Here is a 15,987-nt window from a genome sequence, read left to right as displayed (position 1 = left end):
CTTTTCTTGATGTGGAGTTAAATAGTCAACAGAGCTTGCAGGTTCTTGCTCTCTACAAAACTGTTGGACGCAGCACGTCTCCTAAGTCAGTAAAGTTTGAACGGGTCAACACCAAGATCTTAGTCATGAAACGCTGCAGAGAAAAACGAACCTTAACATTTCTTTTTACTGGTATCTGTGAATGTAACCATCACAAGGCCGGATAAATGCTTGAACTCAAAACATTGTCACAAATGGTGAAAATATTGACAGCCTGCCGACCTGTTCAAAGTACGTAAACTTAATGTGAACTGGTTTGTTGCAATGGTAGGATTGCTACAGAAACTGCCTAACATACTCTATACTTACCCCTTCTGTTTTCTACTTCACTTCAGGAAAAGCTCAGCTTGAAGTAAACTGCCTGTTTCCCAAAGCTACTAGATAGGTGTTGAAGAAGTCTTTGCTGTACTGTTTGTGTCTTTGAATATAGAATACTCAAAAACCCATAAAAACATGAGTTAAGGCAATCAGATTATTGTATTTACCTTCAGAATGGAATTTTATTAGAAAATCCATTTACTTCAGCTCCTCAAAATCTAATCCTGTTTTGTTTTAAAAAGCAGAATATATATGTTTTCCTCATGTAATATAGGATTGTACCTGTTTCATGAAACCTCATTTCTTCATATGTAAATGCCAGTTTATGATTTCTGAGAGGTGGGAAGTCTAAGGAGGTTTGCAGTGGTTGTGGAGGGGAGTTAGCAGCCATCAAATAGTGCTTTTTTCCATGTCGGCATTTGCTTGCTTCCAGTTTTATTCATTTGAAGAATTATTACAAAGTTTTGAAGAGCTCAAACAAACCAAAAATTTCTGGTGGCATTTTTTTGCTATTAGAAAGGCCTCCAGAAAGAAGAGAGACATCCACCCACCACACCTACCCTACCCCCAGCCAAAATTAACAGAAAATTCATGTTTGCATCATCGCTAGGGGAAGATGTAGTGGAGAAGGAGGAAGAGGTGACAGTGACTTTTCTCAAAAGCTTTATGATCTAGTAACATCGATTAAGCACACAGCCTTCAACCCAATGACATTCCTTTTTCTTGTCAGTTTTTTTGCTGGCTCATTTGATGATTTTGATTGGCTCTGAGCAGCCTGATCTAGTTGAAGATGTCCCTGCCCATGGCAGGGGGGCTGGACTAGATGACCTTTAGAGGTGGCTTCCAACCCAAACTATTCTATGATTCTATGATTTTTTTGTTGGTGTTTCGAAGGACACCGAAGGAAAACTAAGATTCTGCTTAGGAGATATTTTCTGTGTTGTCCCATTATTTACATCGTAAGTCCTTTTTGTTCTGTATCAGTATGACATCCACTACAAAAGCACCTTGGTCTATGATCAGAGGTCCTACCTGTTACTCTAATTTCCAGAGAAGAAAACTGGATAGAGAGTTTGGGACCCGCGGATACATTTAGATCAGGAAAACCCTCTGGGCTTTGATTTGAAGAATTGTGGTTGCTTTTTCTATTTCAGGCAAAAAGCTTACCAAAACTACAGCAAAGACATGAAATAAGTTTGTGTAATACAACTCAGGTCTCCGGCTCCGGCTTTCTGCCTCCAGGGTTACTTTCGAAGCACTAGGCAGAGGGGCTCTGTTAGAGGTGAACCTTCACAAGTTCTTCTAACACTCAGAAATTTGCTCCTTTCCTAGTCAACGACCCTTAGAGCTTTTTCATGTTCAAGTGACTCTTCGTGCTCTTGTCTCTCTTTCTGTAAATAAGTCTCTCAATTAGTACAGATACAAACAAACATACTACATACAATGTGTGTAACTATACTATGTCCATTCATGTTAAACATTGAACATACAGCTAGCCAGTAAGCATATAAATAAAGGTTATAGAAGATGAACTAATATATAAGATATTATATAAGATGTAAAATCAGAGCATTTAAGAATTCAACAACACACGATTCACTGAATATTGGAGAAGCATTTTATAGACTAAATAATGGTTGTTCATGAACTTAAGTGCCAGCATACAGATTTACTGTGGTGAACTACAGCGTTTCTTCCTCGGAGAAAAACACAGCCTTGCTCAACATATTCCAGTAAAATAAACATTTTAAAATCACTGATGTTACAGTATAATTTATAGTTATCATTTCAAGCACTAAATTTTCCCACCATTTTCCTCTGTTTTCTCACTGGTGAGGAATGTTCAAGGACTATAATATCAGCATGTCTCCTATTATAAAGTTAAACTCCAGAAAAATTTAACAAGGTGAAAGTTCTAAAATTAGCCCATTTTCTCCAGCCTACACATCACACACCTGTGGGAGAACATGGCCACGTACAGTGTACTCTACACTTTCTTTCCTCATTACAAATGAAAACACTCTAACCTAGCATACAAAACCAAGTATTGCCTATTTTCGTTAAGTCAAGAGACCTATTAATTCCAGATGTAAACCATTCCACTTATCCTTCTCGAAGCTGGAAAGGGTATTTTCCTGTACCTGCATCTGGCTTTTAGCATGTGATCTCTTTCTTCCACATTCTCTGGCCTGCCCATTGCACAGTGCACCCCTGAAGGTTTGTTGCTTCAGTTGTGCAGCTGGTGCACAGTAAAGGCATGTCTACACTTGAGGAGTTCAGCAAGTTCAAAGTTTTTAACTTTCTCCAACATGCTTTCAAGATATTTGATGAATATGTGCTCACTTTCCATACTTTAAGTGTACTACCTGACCCATGATTGCTAAACTTGGGGCTACAAACCCCTAATTGTCAATGACTACTTTCAAGAGGTACATGACAGTTATAACAAGCCTCAGAAAAAGAAAGATTATTATTATATGATACGGGGTCTTCACTACAGCTAGAAAAAATTTAGGTGTTCACAAACAGAGAAGGGTAGAGAACCACTGACCCAGATAATTAATTTTCAAAGTAAGGATCAGCTTAATCCTGAATAATTTTTGGATGTTTGTGGATCTAGCTTATTTCTTAGAAACTATGTGTTTTACTGATGGCTTTGCAGTTTTTCAGCTGGTCTGTTGGTGGGAGCTTCTTTGCCAGCAAAGATAATTTCCCAGGAATCACTGCAGTTGAAACAGTTTGGGTAGTAAGGTAGTAAGTCTGTAGTAGTAACTAACAAAAATGACCACACCACTTCATGCACTGATGGTTTCCGTCGCAATTAGTTTAAAAGTTTTTTTAAAGCATTGATGTGACGGAAGGAGCGGATCCTTTAGTCAGTTAAATATGTGTGGATTTGAATAATCTGATTGACTGCCAGTTGACAGTAAATTTATGTGTGGTAAAGGGTCCATAGAAGCTGATTTTAGCTGTAGTCCTTCTAACAGAAGAGGAAGAGAGAATGCTGGTCTTACCGTGAAATGGATGCTGGACGTGACTTGGCAGCCCTCAGAAAAACTTACTAGCTCCATTGCTACTTGACTAAGCAGCAGTGCACAATACATTGCTGCCACTCCTGAAATTTTATACTTGTGTTGATCTGCGCAACAGTAAAAATTGATTTTGATCCTAACATTAAAAAAGGGGAACAAAATTTGGAGTATATGGATAAATCAGCTGGTCTTGGGCACAAATTTTACAGAAGTTTTCAGGAGCAGCGATTGTTTCTTTGACGTGTGTTGGCGTTGTGACTAACACTAAGGGGTAGCAATCTGTGTCTGGGACTCGTAAGTGCCATGGTAAGACAAACGACTGTTAAATTGCCCTCGCTGCTGCTAGCTTTGTGATATACCTGAGTACATAAGTGTTTATAAAAATTATTTACACCATATCTTTGCTTTCCTTGTATTTCAAGATAGTACTTAACCAAGATAGAGAAGTAGGCTTGTGAACAACCAAGGGGAACAAAATTGTCACTGTGTTGCTGGCAGACTTTGAAATGAAAGTGCCATGTAAAATTTTTTTCCCTATTTTTCTTTAACTAAGAATAAGAAAATGAGTTTTTAAGGCATAAGTCAAGTTGACTTGATAATTATTTTTGTTGGAAACATGATGGAAAACAGAAAATTAGAGACAGATGAGTCACATGATTCTTAGGTATAGACCCAGCGTATGAAGTTCACTGCTTGGACTGCTGCCTTTGCAGCTGAGAAATCCTTTAATTTTTTTTTTTAAGTGATTCAAGTAAAAGGAACAGAGGAAAATATTTTTTCCAGTCTACCGTATACATAGTTTGGAGATAGTAATCTACAAATATTTACAGTAAAAACTTTTGTTGTGTTGCTTTGGGTCTTGTAAAAAGTGAGGATTTTACAGCATTTTCCAGCTTATCTGTTCTCCAGTGGACCTTAATTGCAACGACTACAGAAAAAAACCTCTCCTGAAAAGTTACTTGTTGCCACTGAAACACTGACTGTTAGTAAATTAAAACAAACATTCTTTGTATAATTTATGATTTGATTGCTTTCAAAGCTGGAGTGTGGTGCTTGCAAAAGGACTTTTTTTTTTTTTTTTTTTTTTAGCTTGCATGGCTTGCAATGAGAAAAGGCATCATGTTAATCATCTGTAAAAGGAAACTCGGGTTTCTTATGGGAGATAACAGGGGTAACATTTTCCACTGTGTTACTGTAATACAGTAAATTGGGAAAATCCAAGCCGTCGTTCATTAGGAGCCGTTCTTGCTATAGGCTGGCTGTCGCTGAACATTCCCACCCAGTGGTGCCCGTGAACAGTGGGATCAAAAATAACCAGTTGGGAAACAGTAAGACGAGAAGGAGATCGATGGTGATGAAGATGTCTTGGGGGTAAATTCCATCTGCACGGTGCTCTTAAAGAGCTGTTGACTACATACAGTGTATTAGCATGTTCAAAAGCCTAGGAGAGAAGTCTTAAAGCAGGAAACTGGCTTGCTGATAGCTACATGAACTATATAAAGGTTGTGAGGGTCCAAGCGCTGTGCCCCTGCACAGCTGGTGTTGGATGCCATGGCTCAGAAATCTTCATGCTACTTTTGAGCAACAAGCGAGTCTCTATTTTGAATATGAATGAGTGAAGTCAACTGCCCCTTAATTTATACACATTGCCAGAGACTGTCCCAGGGTTTGGAATTAAATACTCCAGCACAAATCTCTTTAAACCTCTCCTAAATAAGAAATTATGCTAAAGCTCTTTAGTAAGGAGGTTCTCCCCCTTGTTGAAATAAAAATCAATTATGTTTGCTCTGCTGTGAACAATGTCGCTCCGTAGCCTTGCTTTCTAATTGGGTAATGCCTTAATGACCTGCTGGGAGGCTATGATGCATTGCTTTGGACCCTCTCTGCAGGCTTTTAGACTACCAGTCAGATGTCAATGAAGCTTGACTCAATAGGGGTTCTTTTTCTAAAATTCCATTATTCATCAGGGTTTATGCACTAAAATGATCACAAAATAAAACCTTCACATCAAGCAGAGTTAAATAGAATTATGGATGCTTTACTTCATTGTTAGACTCTGAGATTGTCACTGGATTAAAATTAGGTTCTTTTTTATTTGTTAAATTTGATGAAAACATTTTCTCGGTTTTGGGTTTTTCTGTTAAGAAGCATTGAAAGAAGCAACTTTAAAGGTTGTTTTTTTTTAATAAGGAGGTGCATATGTATTTTAAATTAGTTTTATCTATTACTGTTTATTTTAAACCATGAAACAAATGTTTAAAAAAGTCTTATTCACAGTCAGTGAGTGATAAGTGTGGGACCATTTATTTCACTTAATAGCTTTGTGAAATCATTCTGGTTTTCTATCAGAATTGGGATAAATAGGATAAAAATCCTACACTTGCTTTATATTTTCTTCCTAATGTCTAATAGAGACCACTAAAGTGGAATTTTAAAAACTCCTATGAGGTGTTTTACAAAGCTAGTGCCTGAAGAGGGGAGCTGCTAGTTCTGGAGGACTTCTCTTCCAGAGCAACAAGGATCATTGTTTCCTTTGCATGGAGAAGATGCTTTCCATGATGAGAGCCTGAGAATATGTAGCTATAAGAAAGGTAAATTTAAGCTGGAAAAGCATCTTTCCTATTTAATACTTACATATACACACGCAGATCCATGTATTCAGTTTGAAAAGTAAAAGGAAATGACAAATGTATGTTTTTATAACAGCCTCCAGAAAAGTTATATAGCCATTTAAACGCAAGTAATTCTGTTATGCAGTAACAAATTAGGAGTTACCAGGGCAACTGCATGTAATAATTTATTCATACTACCTCTGGAACCATACCACCTTCTTAACATGACTGACTGATGCGTTGTGTGGAACACATACCACCTTCTTAACGTGACTGACTGATGTGTTGTGTGAAATACATGTATTTCCAAATTAGTAAGGAAGTCAGTCGTATCATTACAATGAAATGGCACCTTTCCCTCAAGTTTATAAAGGTTAGTGAAATGTACAAAAATACAATTACAAAAAAGTGACATATATAAGTGAAAAGTTTATTTGGCTTTGCTTTTTCAGGTCCATATGCTCTGGAAAATTCTCTAATTTTTAAGTTTTAACCTTCTGGTTTTAAAATAAAGCCAGAATTAGTATCTCTTAGGATCCACATCAGCAAGATATTAATTTTTTGTGAGAATCTTCCCTTTTCAGAAAGGTAAGAGATTTTCTGCAGATGCTTCACTTTCATCTCTCACACTGAACATTGCATTTTCAGTGATCCAGTTCTTTCTGTCAGAACTTCCATGTCCTTGTCTCCTGACTAATACCATCACCTTTACTTTTAACAAATTTTAATGCTATGCTTTGTATAATTGTCTGGCGTATAGGTACACTTTATCATTTGCAACGTATCATTAGTAATATATAGGATCCTCTCATCTCGCTGATTATCTATCACACAGAGGAAAATGAATTGATGTTTCCTTTCACACATGAAGGAGACTGACACAATTGTTTTCCTAAAACCTTGGAAAGCTGCATTAAAACCAGGATCCCAATTAGTCAGACAGTACATCTTAGTCCAGTATTTAGCTAATTTTTTCACGTTTACAAAGGTTTCATCAACATCTGTATCTCTTCAATTGTGAACTAGGTCATGAAAGGTAGTCCTAACTAGAGTTTCCTTATATCTGCTAGCAACTTCTTTAAAAGCCCATTTTCTCCTCTCTTCATTCTTTAAGCAGTTTGCCCAAATATGCTATGTGTTAGATTGTCTTCAGGAACAAACACCCACCACGGTTATGACTGACTACACAGGTTTCTCAAAACAACGTTACCCAGCCTCCAGACCCGGTCTGCCTCTGCGCACAATTAGAATGATAAGCTTTGAAATCTCAGAAGTTTGCAGTTTCTTCATATGAAAAGCCTGTAATCCTTTAATAATATATTGCACCTTGTCAAGAACAAAGCATATTTAGAATAATTGGAGACTTCATAGTTTAGTATTGATCAATTACTTAAGGTGAGAGCATGAGCTGGAGATTTGGAATGCTACAGGCTCACCAAATGCTGTTTTTAGGATTTTAGAGAGGCTTGTTGTGGATTCAGCCCTCATCTTTGATCTGTAAATGCTAAAAAGCTGTTCTGTTTTATAACACCATGCCCCCACCCCTATCGTGCAAGAACCATTCTCTGCACATCTAATTCTAATCAGTAAAGTAAATAAACTTGAACTTGGAATACTCTCAAGAACACTTGCTCATGTTTTCATAAACACTTAGGAAAGGACCCAAGTTTCTGGTAGCTAATATTAAAGCGTTAGCTGAAATACTCATTCCAGCTGTCCCAAACTACATTCTTCCAGTATGCATGTGGAGAATTATGGGACTCTGGAAGGTGACATGACACTCCACAGGAAACCATAAAGTCTTCTGGCCCTGAAATACAGGACTGCAAAACTCATTACATTTACTTTATTCATAATCCTTCTGAAGGTGTCTTTTCTACTTCCCTCTTCTCTCTCTCCACCCCCACCCCCCCCAAATACTTCTGTAGATCTATTTGGTTGTTGGGCTTAAACCATTGCATTTTAATGTTTTATTAGGCATGGCAGGAGAAAAGCCTGGTTTCTATTTGAAACGGCACAAAGTAACTACAAAAATCAATATACAAATGATATGATTGCCTGGTATTGAGCTACAGTTTTAATGGTTATAGAAAATAGTGGGCCAATGGGCTTGCCGTTACCAGCTTCACCTCACAGTGCAGACCTGTCTGCTCCCCAGGGAATGAAAGGTTATGTTTAACTTTGATATACCTAGAATTTTATGGAAAGCCACTATCTTGCTAACTTTTAAAAGGATGCTTACAGAAAAATAGTAGTTTACCATTAGAGTGCTGGCACTTTCTGTCTCTTAGATACAGAATTTCGTTTGCTGTAAGGTGTTTTTCTATGAAAAGATTACCTAATATCACCTAAAAGCGACTGGGAAGTCTCTGTCTTTGTACTGACACAGGAGATATTAATTCCTGCCCTGACCAAGAAACCACTGTGAAGAAATGTAAGTTCAATATTTTCATGAGCTTACTGCTGTGTCCTTCCTGTTTCCTTTCAATTCATCTTGCAAATTGCTCTCTTTTATTGCTTTTAATTTCAGGAACTGTTTGTGATTTGATAGTACTTTCTGACATTCGCCATGAGATGTCCTACACTATGGCTACATTAGCAAACAAATCAGCACAATAGGGGCAGATTGGCTGACTAAAGAAGCTGGTGCTGAGGCTTCTGCATCCACACTACATGTTCTTTGGAGATTTTTCTTCAGAATAAATTCAGTCTGGTCTCCTGGGCTAAACTTCCATATCACAAACATGGTATGAAGCTGTCCAAAGGAGCAGCTATTGGTTCAAACCCTTATGTCCCTGTAAGTTGGTTAACACCTGAAGACAGTTCAGTCCTCTCTGAAAGGAATCAAACAGAATTGCTCTGTCAATCCGACCAGCACGCGGTGACTGGGTTCAGGTGGGGGCTTGCTTCAGAGCTGCTCCGCTGTTGCAAACCAAAACACCCACGAAGGCACAGATCAGCTGGGTCTGATTTCTCATAAGGAAAGTTTTCTGAATTTCTGAAAGCTAGGTCTCTGTAAGATATCTCAAACTGAACAGTTGAAACACTAGTCTCTTTGGAACGTGTAGATCACAGTAAATAAATGATAAATGGTTTAACAGTGTCAGTGCCTAGGAGTAATTTCACTAACATTAAAAGGAGTGCTCTGATACAGAACTGGATAAAAGTTTTCCAAGTGAAGTGACTTCACTGGGAAATGAAGAGACTGAAATATTAAAAAAAAAAAGGGTAAATCTGGGGAATTATTTCAGCCAAAACTTAGAAGTAGAGTAACATTTTAACATATCAAAACATTTTATTTTATAGATGGAAATTTTTCAGACTGTTTCAAAATATTTCACTTTGGGTTGAAGGATGTAGCTGATTTTTTTTTTTTTAAATCTGTCAAAAAGCCAGAAACATTTCTGTTTCACATAAATTTTTTTCCTCTTTTTTTTTCCCTAAACCACAAAATGGGAAAATCAATTTATTCACTTGCTGTTTCTTATATGGTTAATTAGCTTCAGATGTTGGATCTTAAATTCTGATCTCCTCCAGGGTAAGGCTGTCAAAATTTTCTGTAAAGCAGTTTTGGTAAATCAGAGCATTAGGTAAATAAAAGGAATAGAGCTCAGAGCACAGCTGCTTCACTGTTCTCATTATCAGTCAGACTGCTATATTTTAAAAAGATTCTTGTGCTCTGCTTCTGGTTCCGGCCCGAACCAAGAATTTCAGAGACTTGACAAAACATGGAAAGAAATGAAGTGAAAGTACATCTGTTCTGGTATAGCTCTTGCTCCATCTGAACCGGTTCACCGAATCTGGTATGATGAGGCCTTGTGGTCATGCATGAGCAGACACTCAAGGGGACAAGTGAAACCCAGGGCTCTGCTAAACACGCTTGGGTGGCAACATGAAGCACCACCATCCTTGGCTATTTGCTTTGTGCTGTCCCTTCCCGATCTTTGTAGGCACTCCTCGCTCCTGCAATGAAGCAGGAGAGACATATGCCTGTTGTCTCTGCAGTTCAGCCTGGTGTCCAAGTGCAACCCACCTTCTTTGGCAGTTTAAGACAAAATGTCACTTCTAAGCAGAAACCCATCTCATCCTGCTACGTGGCTCTGGAGGTGGACACGGGGTAGAGCAGGGTTCAGCTGCTGGCTGCCTGCTCAGAGGTCTGTCTGGCAGAGCTCTGATATAGGCAGGCTTAGTTCAAGCATACGAGTGCATCATTTTGCACCTGCAGTATCTCTTTAAGGTATGTATTTTGGAGAGGTTGTTTTGTAATGTACCATACAGTGTATTGGAATGTTTAACAAGGAGCCACTCCTACACTGGTAACTTGAAATCCCTGAACTGGAAATCAAGCTAAAAGCAAATTCTCTCTGGTCCTTTAATATCCTACTACACTTCCAACAAGCTCCATTGTTAGAGGATATTGAAGTGCTTTGCCGAGGGGATGCTTCCTTTCTGAGGTAGCAGAGATCTGGGTTTGAGAAGGTTGACTGATTTGTCCAATATCACAGTTTGGTGGCAAAATTTAGCTCTCAACCCCAGGTCCAACCAATAGTTATTGCTACCTCTCTTAGGGATTAGTTGATTTAAGTAAAGTGTCATAAAGCTGAATTATTTGAATGAGCTAATAATTCTGGACTACCCTGGAGTAGCTGGCAAATCTGCAGCAAACAAACAAACAAAAAAGCAAAGGAAAAACTCTTGTCACAATTTTACGTGTGAATACAGACATGGCAGACTGCACCAAGCTGATGAAAGGGGTAAAGCAGTCCTACAGCACATCTTTACCATGCTATCCTGTTTGACACAATCGGTGATCCTGGTTTTTGTGGGAGCTGTTCCTGGATTTCGTCTGTCTGTGAGGAGACAGAAATGCTCTGCCCTAGGGAGAAGAATTGAGGGGAAAAAAGTGTTTCTTAAAATCCTCAGTAAAAGCCTCTCTGCTTTATCTAGAGCTCATTAGAGGGTTTAAAGAAAACCCAATGTCATGTTTAAATGCTTTTCCCCCCTCAGTTTTATAGATAGTTAAATGGCACACAGGTTGTGGCTGTCAGGCATCAAAAGCTGAGAAAGGAGGTTAAAAGACCCCAGGGATCCTTCACATTAATTACTACCACTGTCAGTTGGTGTGAAACCATGTTTGGGCCTTTTAAAAAGGAAGAGAGTGTAATTTGTGCTTTCAGTTTGGGCTGAAACAAATCCTGCACATACTGATGGTATATACTCACGTGTAAAAATGATTAATTTCTTTCCACTGAATTCTTGTAGTTAATCTGGAAAAAATTTATGGGAAACCCCCTCACCCTACCCCAATAATTCCAAGTGAATTTTAGCAACCTGAATTGGCAGAGTCTGTAAAACTGGCTTGAATTAATTGGAAGCCTAATCCATGGAAATTCGCTAAAAAATGCATTATTCACTCCAGTGTAGCAGCAGGGAGGAGAAATGAAAGAAGTAGAGAGGAAAAGCAGAAGCAGCACCTAAGGCAAAGGGCTGTCATTTGAATTTCATAACCGAGGGTGAGACAAAGACACCTCTTTGTCCGAGTAAACTACCTTCTGAAAGGGAAAATCTAAAGAAAATACAGAAGTACGCAGTCTGAGCATTGGGGCTGGTTGGACTCTGCATGTCCCATCATTTACAGTGGTGCACAAGAACAACCAAAGTGAAATGAAGGTTCTGTAGCACTGCAGCACAGTGTATAGGATGCATTTGCCCCACAGTCTGCCACTCAATTTTGTCTTGTGTTGACAGCCTGCTGAGAAAGACTCATACAAAATAAAAATTGAGGTGCACCACAGCCACAAGAAGACTGGTTTGAATTCCCTTCCCACACCTGCATCATGTCCCATGTGATAGCAAACCAAAAAGAGACATTATGTACAAGCTACTAAACACCTGTATGCATGCAGAGAAGTGGCAAAGGTTGAAAAGATAGTTAGAAATTATCCAGAGTACGTAGATGACAATTATCTTGGAAACTGGTGATTATCGTGCATTACCTAACAAATATATCTCAGGAAGCCAGAGAAAGAGAATGGGAGCTGGAAAGAAAGCACATGAAAACCTGTTTTTCATTTTTAGCTGAAAAGCCACGGACTATAGCATAGTCCTACCCTTTCTAGTTATGACTGTAGGTGTTATAATCAGGAGTGACAACTTCAAATTAAGTCTTCTCCTGAGTAGGAAATATCCACAAAAATGTTTGAGGCTGTTCCATTGAATGGCCCAGGTCCTGAGCAGGGCACTGCTGCTAAAACTGCTACAGCAAAATGGAGAATGGTTGTCTGCAGGTTTAGAGAGCTGAACTGGCTTTCTGGGGTGAGACAAGTGCCAGGGCTGAGCGCAGGCGGGGGATTGGACCACGTTGCTAAGCAGAGAGGAGCAGGATTAATCCTTTTGGTAGCAGTGAGTTGTTAGATCAGCTCAGTCACCTTCTGAATCCTTATCTTAACGTGCCCTGCCCCTGTAGTTTCACTTGGCTGTGTTATGCTTGTCCTAAAGCCTTTGGTACTATTATGCACAGTACTCATCCTTTTTGAAAAGATACCATGTTAATCTACCCCAGCAAGGTGCATAGTTTGCCTACCTGAATTTGGCACATAGATACATGTTTATCGCAGGAATTCAGTGTTTTTAAAAAAGAGAGCAAATAATGGAAGTCTTCCTTAGAGGTGCGGAAACTGAGAACAGTCTTGTGCTTGCAGAAATACAAACTCTCATTTTCACACTCCTCAGCAGAAGCACAGAGAAAGTTAAAGCATGGAGCTGGCTTATTATTTTTAATTAGTATTGCATTCCCAATACACTATGACCTGCTTTTTGGCTTTGCTGCATATGTGTTTTATGATGTGTAATCTCCCAGTGTCTGTTTCCGTCATCTCTAAATTGGGCTATATGTAGACACGCTGCAGGGCTGTACACAGGCGTGGGGAGGAGGAGGCTGTGCTGCCTCACAGCTGCTCCCCGGGCTGCTTGTAATTCACATGTAAAACCGCTCCCCTACTTACATGTACACACCTCGCAGGGGGGATGTGGAGGTTAATTAATTGCTGTTTGAGAACTGCTTTAAGATCTTTGGATGAAAGTGCAACTAAATATAAAATGATTAAATTAATTTTCCGGTTGGTGTAATCCTCATACGAGCAAGGAAGGATAATCATGGCCCACATCCACCTTCCGTGCTGACCTTCACAGGCGCACGTGTGAAGCGCTTCTGCATTCCTCATGGGAAGCAGATAGGGCAGAGGGCAATTTTGTCACGGCCTGAACTATTTGCCTTTTGCTAGACTCTTTTGGAGAAGGTGGCTGCTTCAGAAAGGCTTAACATTTTAAAGACTACAGCTGACTCCAATGGAAGTAATTTGCCATGCCTAACACGGGCTGTTTGGTGTTTGGTGATGGGATGGGGTACAGGTGTGTCACACAGCAGCAATCCTCTGCAAAGAGCTAATGAAGGGCCTAATTGCTTAGGCTGGAGTAGCTGATTAGAAGCTGCTGCTGCTGCAGCTCTGACTGCCCCAGTCAAACTGGGGTAGGAGGCAGAGGTATGGGGCTGCCACAGGAGCCTCCAGAGGGAAAATGGAGGAGGCAGGATGCAGTGTGAAGGAGAGGCACAAATTTCTCTGCTGCTCACCAGGTATTTGCGTGCTGAAGTTAGAAGTGGAGAGGGGCTGGGCTGGGCTCTTCTCCCCTATCAGCCTGGAGGAGAGCGGAAGAGGCGAACAATGAGTGGGGTCTGCAGGGGGGTATAGCCCATGGCTCTCTGGTTTTTGGTATATGGAATTAATCCTTTTGCTCTGGGAAGGGTGAGGCCTTGAGCTATGTAGATAGAAAAGTTTGTGGGTTTTGTGCCCAAAATATGTTATGAAGAGATCGCCTGTGGGTACTCTCGGGGCCTTTTTGCAATTTAAAACTCATTTGCTGTGAAAATGCTGTAAGCTTCTCTGCAGTGTCTAATACGTTTGATTAGAAAAATTATGTATGGGTAATGATCTGAGAAGCTGGCCATGCGTCTGGTTACTCTGGAAAGTGACTTCTGCTCTAGTTTACAAACCTACATCGGTTGGGAAGTGTTTGCAGAAGCCAAACTCCTCTTAATTCTTCTCCCAGACAGTGTACAAATTTCCCTTCTGTAACAATCTTTCTTTCTTAAAAACAATAAAAAAAAGATTTTCAGAATTTAGGGGCTGAGGAAATTAATACCACTGTGGTCCTTGTTCTCCTTTTCTACCATACTAGAAATCCATTTGTGTGTGTAATACTAAAGCTGTTAGGAAAGCAGAAGGAATGGCTTCATCAACTACCTGGATGAGCTCTTTCTTATTGGCAGGTAGAGTTTTATCCTGGTTCTTCTGATCAAAAAACCAAGCAATAATGTCTAGTTAATCCAGGTTTGACTGCTACAGCCTATGAGTCTCCCACCAGTTTTATATGTGATAAAAGCCTTGGATGTTTTTCAGGTCTCTACATCCAGATACTAAGGCAAGATTGAAGTTTTGGTTCTTAAGATGTTTGGGCAAAGGAAGAATTGGTTTGTTTTCAGGTGCCTTTCTGGTGGTATGCTGTGATTGGGAGAACCCTTAGTGTCTGCCAGGAGCAGCCTGTTAGTTACTAATGTTGGAGTGCATTGCACTTGTACTCTGATTTCACAAGGAGCCATATGCTAAATTCTCTACTAGTTACTTGGTTTAAACTTATTTAACTGAAATTTTGTGTAGAATTTATCATTCAAAGGGGACATGATACCACAATAGGATTTAATGAATTGTGTGCCTACAAATGCAACGTGGCTCACAAAATGCTCAGACAACTGCTTGTCCTGTAAATGCAGCAGTAGAAAGCTCCTTCTCCTTTCCCAAGCCCGGTTAAAACCTGCAAACAAGTTTTCACAGTGACAAGGTAACCATTAGACATTAATGGGAAACACATGTGCAATTGTGTTGGGTTGCAGTTTTAGAATGCCTGGTTGTGGTTCAAGGATTTTGCATTTAGTGATGTTAATTTGAAGGCTGTCATTGACCTCTTTGGTGTGGGATCAGACCCTAATTACTAATTTATAGGTGTGAGCTTAGCATGGTGCTACCATCTTGTTGAAGAAGGAACCTAGTCTGCTGTCTATTTTAGTTATGTTGGACTATATATAACTAATATTAGGTCTTGAGATTAAGCTAAACAAATGGTTCATTCATCACTTATTTATATCCATATTCATAGCTTCAGTCAGGGTTGTTGGGGCTTGTACTGCAGATTCTCTCTGGTTTCTGGAGCTTTCCAACCAGCTGCAACTGGCACTTGGGACTGGGGTGCAAAAGCAGAGTGGTGGTAGCATGCAGCAGTAGCACTTCTCTGGGCTATGTCTGGGCTGTAGCATTGTTCTGTGAATGCCCCCTGCCATTGCAGGGGTGAGATGGATAGTGATGGATAACCTCAACTGGGAAAAAAACAAATGAAGCCTCACATGGCAGGGTAAACAAAAACATCAGAGATCTGAATATAAGGAAGAACTTTGTGGGGCCATTGCTAATATGGGTGAACTTTCAGGGCTTTCCCTGTCCCCTGGGGAAAACAGAGCCCTTCCTCTTTGGGATGGTCTGCAGAACAAACATTTTGTGATTGCTTCTCTCAGTAAGAAAAAGTTACGGCAATGACAAGGCACAGCTAATAAAGGGGGAAAAAAAAGAGAGAAGGAAAGGTGAAGTAGCAAAACAGAAAAAGAGGGTAAAAGACAAAAGGTGAAAAGAGAGAGAAAGGTGTCAGATTTCTTTTGGCATTCATGGGCTCTGTATATACAATTTGAATATATTTTCCAGAAGAGGATTTCCCCTTGCATTTGCAATTCAAAGCTTCTAGCAAATTCCACTGTTTCCCTTGGCATGTCTTCAGCCTCTGTGGATTTTCCAGTTCTGCTTTTCAGATGCAGTGCAATTGTCAAATTGTGGTTTGTGGGTTTTTTTTGTTAGTGTGTTTTTTTTTTCCCTGAATTAATGTGT

The sequence above is a fragment of the Pygoscelis adeliae genome, unplaced genomic scaffold (genome assembly GCF_000699105.1).
Source record: "Pygoscelis adeliae isolate BGI_AS28 unplaced genomic scaffold, ASM69910v1 Scaffold318, whole genome shotgun sequence".
Taxonomy (NCBI): Eukaryota; Metazoa; Chordata; class Aves; order Sphenisciformes; family Spheniscidae; genus Pygoscelis; species Pygoscelis adeliae.
Note: the sequence above shows the minus strand (reverse complement) of the source record.